Source organism: Meriones unguiculatus, chromosome X, assembly GCF_030254825.1.
Source record: "Meriones unguiculatus strain TT.TT164.6M chromosome X, Bangor_MerUng_6.1, whole genome shotgun sequence".
NCBI classification, from domain to species: domain Eukaryota; kingdom Metazoa; phylum Chordata; class Mammalia; order Rodentia; family Muridae; genus Meriones; species Meriones unguiculatus.
Window position 1 is genome coordinate 90,793,940 of NC_083369.1, and position 10,350 is coordinate 90,804,289.

The window sequence follows — 10,350 nt, forward strand, 5'->3', positions numbered from 1 at the left end:
CTGGCTCTTTGACACCCCACCCCCACCCCAGGGATGAGCAGCCTTGCTAGGCCACAGAGGAGGACATGGCAGCGAGTCCTGAAGATACCTGATAAGCTAAGGTCAGTTGGAAGAGGAGGAGGTCCTCCCCTATCAGTGGACTTGGAAAGGGGCAGGGAGGAGATGAGGCAGGGAGGGTGAGAGTAGGAAGGAATGAGGGAGTGGGCTACAGCTGGGATACAAAGTTAAACTGTAACAAGAAAAGAAAGAAAGAAAAGAAAGAAAGAGGAATAAAGAAGGAAAGAGAAAGGAAGGAAGGAAAAGAAAGAAAGGAAAGAAAGAAAAGAAAAGAAAAATTGGGACCTACCTGCAGTATTGGGGAAGGGAATACTGTGCACTGGGTCAACCTGGGATTTTAAGGGGTGGGTGTCTTACAGGTCAGTGTCTTTGGTATGTATCAAAGGCACCTGTTAATAGAGAAGTGTCTCTCCCTGGAACACAGAAATATGGTTCACAGGTTTCTGAGAAATGATGACATCAAGGTTTTATCCCCTAGCCAGTAATCTTATAATCCTGGCTTGACCTAAGGAAAGACTATCGTTTTGGACCAAGTCAGTGACCCTTTCCTTTTCTTGAGTGCTCGAGTTTTCTTTTTGTTTGTTTGTTTTTTTCTTTGGCCTTAACAACTATGAACAAAAAACTCTTGTAAATGAAAGCATTTAACTGAGGGCATGGTGCTAAATAAGTAGCTAAGAGCTACATCCTGCTCTGTTATAACCTGCTTAAACTTTTTGCATAACTACAGACCTTCCTTGAAATCTACTTTAGTTCTCAGCATTGAGACCTACTTTAGCAATAGCTAAACACCTGCTTTTGTCTTTAGCATGGCAAAAGCCATTTTATTTTCAAGTCTCCATTTTGATAAGGTGAAGTTAAGTTCAGTCTCAGGCTCTACCTGCCTGAGAACTTAAATAGCCTTTTGCTTAAAATTCAATACTTGTAGAATGGTCTGCTTGAATTAATGATAAATGTTCTACTTAAACAAAATGACATTACCTTGCTTTGTTTCTTCCTCCCAGAATAGTGGGGAACTGGAAAGTCTCCAAACCTATCTATATCCTAGTCAATCAGCTTATGATGCTTTTTTTTAGCTACCCAGACACAATGTACTAGGAACAAAATTGATTATTTTCTTGTGTTTCTCTAATTAAAATGATGTAATGCTGCCCTCCTCTTGCTTCCCACCTGGTTACCTGGTTACAGTTTTTTTAATTATTATTATTTTTTTATTTTTATAAAATGCCTTAGAAACAGACCCGTGTCACAGTCTGAGTTCCAGTTGTGTCCCTATCCTGTCAGTCTTTGTTCAACGATCAATAAACTTCCATCAGTCTGAGTGTGGTTGTTCAAGTGGTCACTATACTGAATCTGAACAGATCTTCAGACAGAGAGTGACACTGGGCCTGGTTTGGGATTTTGAAACCTCAGTGGCACACTTCCTAATCCTTTCCAAACAATTTATCAACTGGGGACTATGCATGCAAATATGTGAGCCTAGGGGGCCCATTCTCATTCAAATCACCATATAGAACTAACTTCAAAATAAGAAAAGGTGTAATCCTTCAAACATTTAGGTTTAAAATGCATTGCCATTTCCTAAGTGTGAACAGCTTATCTTTTATGTTTCTAATTTTAATGTTCATCTTTTACCCATGTTTGTTTCCTTTTTCTTCTGTTGTGGAAGAAATTCTCTAATGCATTTGGATATTAAACATTCTCTAAAATGCATTTGGATATTCTCTTAACATCTGTAGAACCTTGGTAAAATTTTTGGTGTGCATTTATGTGTATGTGTGTGAGTGTGTTTACTTATGAGTTTAATGCTGGGTAAAAAGAACTTTTGATTTTAGTGCATTTATCTAGATGGAAGTAAAAACCAAGTAACTAAAAACTCATAAATATAAAAATATAAGATTCTTAATTTCAAAGGTGAATATTTACCAGTTTCTGAGTGACATGAGGAGATGACAAACAATTGGGATGATTTAATATAGATGTACTTGAAAAACGATAAACGTAAAAACCAAGTAAATATTCTGTACTGATATATGTCTATGTGTGTGTTGCATATATCTTTGATAACAATTGCAAAATCCAAGTATCAACTATCAGAAACTTTTGATATGTTGAGGTGTTTATAATAAAGGAATAGTTTCTAAAATATATTAAATATTTATTATCTTTGAAGTATGACTTTTGTATTAGTTTCTTTTGTATTGATATGATAAAACACCATGAACCTAGCCTCATAGAAAATTAAAGAAAAAATATTTACTTGAGTTTATGGTTGTAGAGGAATTTAATCCAGCAACATGGCTGCTCTGGCAAGGGATCACATCGAAAAACCAAAGGTCTGGATAGAATGACACACCTTTATTCTCCCTGTGTAGAATACAGTGGACTCTTTAGTATGTACCTTTAATTCCAAACAATGAAGGTAAAGTTAGTTTGTAGAAGGAAGCACCCATGTTGAAAAGGAGTTCTAATTGAAAGGCAGACAAAGTGACAAATCAGAGGAAGATTTGACAGAATAAGTCGGAGATAGGGTATGTTTGAATCTCAGGAGAACAGATAAGAAAGAGAAGCTGCTTAAGAGCAGTACAGTAGAGTTGGGAGAGGGGAGAAGGGTACAGGAGAGAGAGAGAGAGAGAGAGAGAGAGACAGACAGACAGAGACAGAGACAGAGACAGAGAGACAGAGAAAGAGAAGAGAAGACAATATAGTAGAGTACAGTAGAGAGTTCAGTAAACAAGACATTACAATAGAGAAAGGAGTAGAGCTGAATAGAGTAGACAGTTCAGTAGGGGAGACAGTACTGTAGAGTTGAGTTCAGAGAGTTGAGTTCAGTTTAGTCAATCAGTTCAGTCAGTTTGGTGCAGTTCAATTAGTTCAGTGCAATGGCACTGAGTTGAGTCAGTTGGGAGTGAGCGCAGTGGAGTTCAGTTAGGTACAGCTCAGTTTATGGGATTTAGGGGCAGTTTTCCAAACAGAGCCTTTTGGTAAGAAGCCTAGAGAAGTCAGATGGAATAAGTCAGGTTGGACAGGAGTTTGAGTCAGAACAGCAGAGTTGAATCAGTCAGCCAGATTTCAAAAGGAGCTAAAAAGGTTGAGCTTATTCAGCAGTAAGTTACTTTTACATATGGTTTCAAAAGGATGAGTGCATGGCAGAGAGTCATGGAAGATGGTAGCAGTAACAACTATGAATCCAACCATGAACAGGAAATAGAACAAACTAGGAAAAGCACAAAACTTTGAATTCTCAGTGCCTGCCCCCAGTCACGCTTTTCCTCTTGCAAGGACAGACAAATGACATGAACTGAGAATCAAATATTCAAGTTCCATAGACCATGAGGGACATTTATCATTCAAACCACTTCATCATTTAAGTAATTGCAAATTGTCTTAGAATAATACTTCATGGAAAATAAGATACAATGAAGAGATCAAGGCATTGTCTTAAACTTTGAAGTAAATATAATCATTAGCCCTCCACTCACTTAGGTATTTTCCATGAATTGTAGCGCGATCTGCTCATTTATTAGGACATATTATTGCTTTAACAGTTTATAAGATGACAAAAAATATTCATAAGCTAAATCACAATTCTTTTTTATGTTAAACTTGTAGTTTTATTCAGTTATGATTTTTAACAAGTGTGTCAAGGAGAGAGCCCAGAGGAAAGGGTGAATCCCATGGGGACAAGACCTGAGAAAGGATTGTGTCTCCTCCCACCTCTTCCTCTTCTCCACCCCTAAAAGAGTTTGGAAGAGACACCGGCAGGGGAGAGGACTGGTCTTTAGTCTGTAAAAGTGGTGCTTGGGGATAAAGGACTCTGGAGAACAGGGAACCAGACCAAGGATAAGTGGGATAAAGAGCACAAAACTATTTGCCAGAATCCACAGCTTTCTGATTCAAATTGAATTAAAAAGGACAAGGGGGGACCTAAGCTACAAGCAGTCCCCAAATCCCTTTCCATCACCGGGGCTGGATGGAAGAGGCAAGTTGCTTCACCAAGGCTATGGCTCTCTGATTCCTTGTCTAGGGAGCAAGGTTAAGGGTAGGATCTCCCCAATAGCTTGAAGAGGTGAGGGAAACCAAAATAAATCATCAAATACATTGTATAGGAGTCCAGACAAGGGCTCAGCCAGAGAGGAACCAGACTAAGGGAGGGGCCTCTGTAGGCTCAAGGATCACTGCTGGCACCACTGCCACGCTGTGAGCCAGTTATATTGCCATGGCCTTGATTACCACAGCTTCCTCCTCTGCCTTGGCAGAAAGCAGCATGATTAAGATCTCTTCTCCACAGTCATACTTGTGCTCAGTCTTCTTGCCAAGGTCTCCTTTAGGCAGATGAAGGTCCTCTCATGCCTCTACACTGTCCTGGAGCAGGGATAGGTACCAGTCCTGTACACTGATCAGCTGGAAGTGGTTCCTTTTGTTATTGGGACATCCACATAATGAGCTGACAGGCAGATATCTTCATATTTCTTTTCAGTACAAATTTCAGTGCCAACCAGATGGACCTTTGTATGGCCATGCTTGCTAGTCGTTGAAATAGATATCTTTATGATCTTACACGGCCAGTCTTGAGCACCACAAAACCATTCTTAAGTAATCCTTATCACTGCATTGGGATGGTAGCTGGGGCCCATGCATCTTCTTGTCTTGAATTCCAAATCGTCTGCAATTTAAAGAGCCTTTGACTCCAACTTGCATGAATGCACTGGCTAGACCCTGTCAGTTCCCCAAGAGTCTAACTGCTGACTCTGAACCCTCATCATAGCCACCACTGCTTCTAAAGTACCACTGCTGCTTCTGTTGAAGGTCTCAGCAAGCAAGTGCCCATTTCCCACTCACTAACCAAACAACCTTATCAATCTTGATTCTTTTTAATGTTAGTTTTGGAAACATATTTTATGTTCACCTAATATATCTAAACAAAATTTATTGTCAGTCATTACCAAATGATAAATTCAGGTCTGAAAAAACCTGAGTTCATGCCATTGGCCTATTTTTACTTTGGTTCCCCCTAATAATATCTATATATAATTTGAGGGGATATTAATGTATATATATGTGTATTTAAATAATGTACACATATAATATACATATTATTTTTGTGACTTTCATGTGAGTACGGTATTTGTGTCATTCTTCTTCCTCTCTGACCTCCAATTCCTCCCATGTCCTTCACACTCCTCCTCAAGCTAATTGATTTTTATAACCTAATTATAATTGTTACATATATGTATATACGTTTATAAGCACAACCTCTGGGATTGTGTGTGTTTGTCTAAATGTGTGTATGTGCACAAATGTATGGGTACATGCAGAGACTAGAAGTAGGTTTCAGATGTCCAGGAAATTGAGTTATGGCAGTTGTGAGCTTCCCAACATGTATGTTAGAAATCACATTTGTGTCCTTTGCAAGAGCAGCAAGTGCTCTTAACCACTGAGCCATTTCTCCATCCTCAAGATGATATGTTACTATATCATTCAAATACAGAATGGAAAGGAATGTTTTTCTATGGCTGGTGTAAGAGCTCTAGCCTAGGGCATACATAATCAAACAGTGGCTCACAGAGTCACTTAAAAAATTGGTAATAAGAGCTCTGTTATAATTTGTCATGTTTGCAGTAGCTGCTGAGGTTCACATGAGCCTATTAAGAACAGTCAAGCATAGCTGATAATTTGGAAAGTGTGACTTCAAGCAGGGGAGAATAATATTGGTTCATATTTGGGTATTGTATTTCCTGCTTTTAATTATAACATTGAACACAGTTTGTGAGTGACAGAAAGCTGTACGTGGACTGGCAAAAAGGAAAACTACTTTTGCAAATTCTTGATAACATAACTAAATTACCTTTATTTAAACAGGGTCCTTAAAACAGCTTCTATTTTTAGGTATGTTTAAGCATTACATGTTACATTCACCACTGCTAACAAGAACAAAATTCTTAATTGTTCATGGCCTAACTATAATGCACAAATTAGAGATTATGAACATATTTTTTCTTTATTATTTTTTTATTTACAAATTTAAGTTAGCATATAAAGCAATCAATTCAATTATAGCACTTTTCATTTATTTGTTTACTTTGATTATTTGACAGTTCATGCTTATCACACCCTATGTTTTTCTGTCTCATCTACACTCCTCACTTTTTTTAATTCTTTATTAATTACACTTTATTCACTTTGTATCCCCCCTGTGGTCACTCCTCACTCTTGATCCCCTTTCTATTATTGTTAGACTCTCTCTTTCACACACACACACACATGCAAATTTAAATAATATAGAGTCTGCATTTGAGAGAAAACAGTTTATCTTTTTGAGTCTGGCCTATTTGGCTTAGCATATATATCCCCATCTTGATCCATTTTTATGTAAATGTCATGATCTCATTTTTGTTTATACTTGAAAGATTCCTTTGTGTATATATACCACTATATTCCCTTTATCCATTGGACATGTGGGCTTTTAATATTTCTTAGGATTTATAAATACTGCAGCATGGATGCATATGTAACTGTCACAGGCTGTCTTAGAGACCTTTATTGTTGTTTGTTTCTTTACTTTTAACTTTATTTATTTAGTTGTTTACTTTACCTCCCAATGGTTGTCTCTATTCTTCTCTCCTCTTGTCCCACCCTCCCTCCCTCTTCCATCCTCCCTCCTTCTCTAGCCTTCAGGAAAGCCACCCCCACCCCCCACTAACCTATGCCAGAACTTCAAGTCACATCAGGGCTGAGCACATCCTCTTCCACAGTGGCCTCCCAAGGCAGCCGGACCAAGGGGAGGTGATCAAAAAGCATACAACAGAGTCCATGTCAGGAACAGCCCCAACTTCCCTTAGCAGGGGACCTACAAGAAGACCAAGTTGCCTATCAAGTACATATTCATAGAAGGCCTAGATCCAGTCCATGAATGCTCCTTAGTTGATGCTTCAGTCTTTGCAGATCCTCCTGCACCCAGGTTAGTTGGCTCTCTTAGTCTTCTTGTGAAGCTTCTATCCCTGTTAGAGACCTTGTGTATAGTATATAATCAGGAGTGTAGTTACCATCAAAGAGCAAAAGATACTTTTTGTTTATATCTCAGTCTAATTCCTGACACAGAAAATGAGGATGCAAAGAACTACTGATAATTTAACAGTTTTCATGAATAGACTATTGATAACATTTGTTTTAGCAAAATGCAGAGTAGGAATGAGGAAATTTTGATTGATTCAAAATACTATCTTTAGAATTGTATGTTTAATAAAATAATTAATGTTTAGGTAGACAAACATAAGACTCACTCTCTAATTTATCTTAAAGTTTTTAAAGTTGGAATTTTATTTCATATACATATTCCCCAATACAAGATGAATTTTTATTCATATGAGTAAATATAATTGAAAGACAACTTTTAACTTCAAAACTAATGCAATAGAATAATAAATTTCAATGTGATATCAAAATTATATCTATATCTAGAAACAACTGTTTTAAAAAGCTTCAGGAACCAACTACAGAAAATTAAATAATCCAACCCTGATAATAATCATGCCTACATAAAGCCATCCGTACAGAGAATTATCACAGAGTACATGCTATGTGATTTAAATGCCAAATACAATGCTTACGGATTCCTCAGGTTGGAGTATTGCTTCTGCTATTTATCTTGTACCCTTCGTATCACAAGCATTAAGCATGTTATACTTGTAGTTCTTGAAAAGTAATAAGAGCAGTAAGATCTTCTTGTGAGTTAAAATTACTATTTCAAAGTTCAATACACTCAGATCGCCGTACCTTCTAAATTATTACTCTGGAATGTATAGGTACTGACAGTTATTGATAACATCTACCTTCTCACTGAAGCTTCTAATTGCTAAAATCTTCACAGTCATAGAATTTCAATGAACATAATTGTAACTTTTGCCCTATATTCCTAAATGGCAATTGGGAATCCTGTGAGGTCAAACAATGTGTACAAGTTGACAGATCTAAAGGCATGGTCAAAGCAAAACTCCACAAAACTTGATGCCCAATAAAATATCTGTTCTCCAGTGACACAGCAACTTTTGCTAAAGAACAAGGTAGAGGTGTAAATATAGCATTTTTTATTTAAATTTAAATGGTCAAGAGAAATGGCTCCATAATTATTCTCTTTTGGTTACTATTTGCTTTTTCAGGGAATCTTATGGAAGAAGAGGGAGATAGAAAGACATGCAGGGGAAAGGAGCTCCACAAGGAGACCAACAGAGCCAAAAAAAAAAAAATCTGGACTCGGGGCTCTGCAGAGACCAAGAACCATACATGGAGAGGACTTAGACCTCCCTGCTTAGTTTCCAAGTAGGTTCCCTAGTAAGGGGGTCAGTGGCTATCTGTGACATGAACTCAGTGGCTACCTCTTTGATCACCTCTCCCTGGGGGAATGCAGCCTTATCAATCCACAGAGGAAGACATTGCAGCCAGTCCTGATGGGACTTGATAAGCTAGGGTCAAATGGAAGGGGAGGAGGACCTTCCCTATCAGTGGGCTAAGGGAGGGGCATAGGTGGAGAAGAGGGAGTGTAGGTGGGAAGGGGAGGATATGGAGGGGGCTACAGCTGGTATACAAAATGAACAAATAGAAAGAAAGAAAGAAAGAAAGAAAGAAAGAAAGAAAGAAAGAAAGAAAAGAAGGAAGGAGGAAGGAAGGAAGAAAGGAAGGAAAGAAAGAAAGAAAGAGAGAGAAAGAAAGAAATAAAAGAAGGAAGGAAGGAGGAAGGAAGGAAGGAAAGAAGAAAGAAAGAAAGAAAGAAAGAAAGAAAGAAAGAAAGAAAGAAAGAAAGAAAGAAAGATCTGGAGTTGGACAGGCGCTCCAGAAGCAAACAGAGCCAAAACATCTGGACCTGAGTGGGGTTTTCAGAAACTGATGAATCAAACAAGGACCACACATGGAGAGGACCCAGACCCCCTGCTTAGATGTAGCCCATGGGCAGCTCAATCTCCATGTGGGTTCCCTAGTAAAGGGAAAAGAGGCAGCCACTGGCGTGAACTTGGTTGCCAGCTCTTTGGTCACTTCCCCCTGGTGAGCTGGCCTTACTGGGCCACAGATAAAGAGGATCCAGAAAGTGTTGATGACACATGATAGGCGAGGTTCAGAAAGTAGGTGAAGACGACTAGGGGAGGGACATAGGATGGGAAGAGGGAAGGAGAGGGAGGCTGGGAGATGAGGGATGGGCTACAGCAGTATACAGAGTGAATAAATAATAATAATAATAATAATAATAATAATAATAGTAATAGTAATGAAAAATATTTTTTTAAAAATACAGACCAAATAAAAAACCTTGGAAATTTTAATCTTAATTTTTGTTTCTTAAAAATGGTTTTGAGATTTTTATTTATTTTATGTTTTGAAATTATAAGATTACATAATTTCCTTCTTTTCTTTCCTCCCTCCATACCCTCACATATACCAAGTTTATGGCAAAACCCAGTCCTGATGGGACTTGATAAGCTAGGGTCAAATGGAAGGGGAGGAGGACCTTCCCTATCAGTGGGCTAAGGGAGGGGCATAGGTGGAGAAGAGGGAGTGTAGGTGGGAAGGGGAGGATAGAACTCTTAAGGTCTTTCCATCCATTTTCTGAAATGCTCCCTGAACCTTAAGTAAGGGAATTGTTTTGTAGATGTCTATTGGGGACTGGACTCCACAACTCTGTATTTTGATTAATTGTGGTTTTCTGTAATGTTCTTCATCTGTTGTAAAGAAAAGTATCCTTGATGTGGGTTGAAAACTATACTTATCTGTGGGTATTAGCATATACATTTAGAATGTAATTAAGGATTATGCTGGTTTAGTAAAATTGTGGCTGTAGGTTCTCCTCCAAACTTCATTACTTCACTAGTCATGAGTAGTTGACTAAGCTTCCGTTACCAGGCATGATTTCCCTCTTGTACAGTCCTTAATTATAATTAGAGAGCTTCTGCTTACTGCCAACATATACATGTCACTATTAGGTTCTTAAAGTTTTTGTGCTCTGCTGGTTTCTATTGTGGTTCATAGGTATCATAGCTGAGTACTACTGTTGGTGGTTTCCTCCTGTGAATTGTTTGTGTAATACCTTCTGTTATCATAAAAGATATCCCTGATCACCTCCTCCTGAGGTGTGCAGCCTTGCCAGGCCACAGAGGAAGACAATGCAGCCAGTCCTGATGAGACCTGATAGGCTAGGGTCAGATAGAAGGGTAGGAGGACCTCCCCTATCAGTGGACAAGGGGAGGGGAATAGAGGGAGATGAGAGAGGGAGGATGGGATTGGGAGGAAATGAAGGATGGGGCCACA

At 38.6% G+C, this 10,350-nt stretch overlaps 1 pseudogene; it reads right to left on the reverse strand.

Annotated features, from left to right (window-relative positions):
* Positions 1-4,263: 4,263 nt before the first annotated feature.
* LOC110543578 (eukaryotic translation initiation factor 5A-1-like) lies at positions 4,264-4,885 on the reverse strand (annotated as a pseudogene).
* Between the last annotated feature and the right edge of the window lie 5,465 nt (positions 4,886-10,350).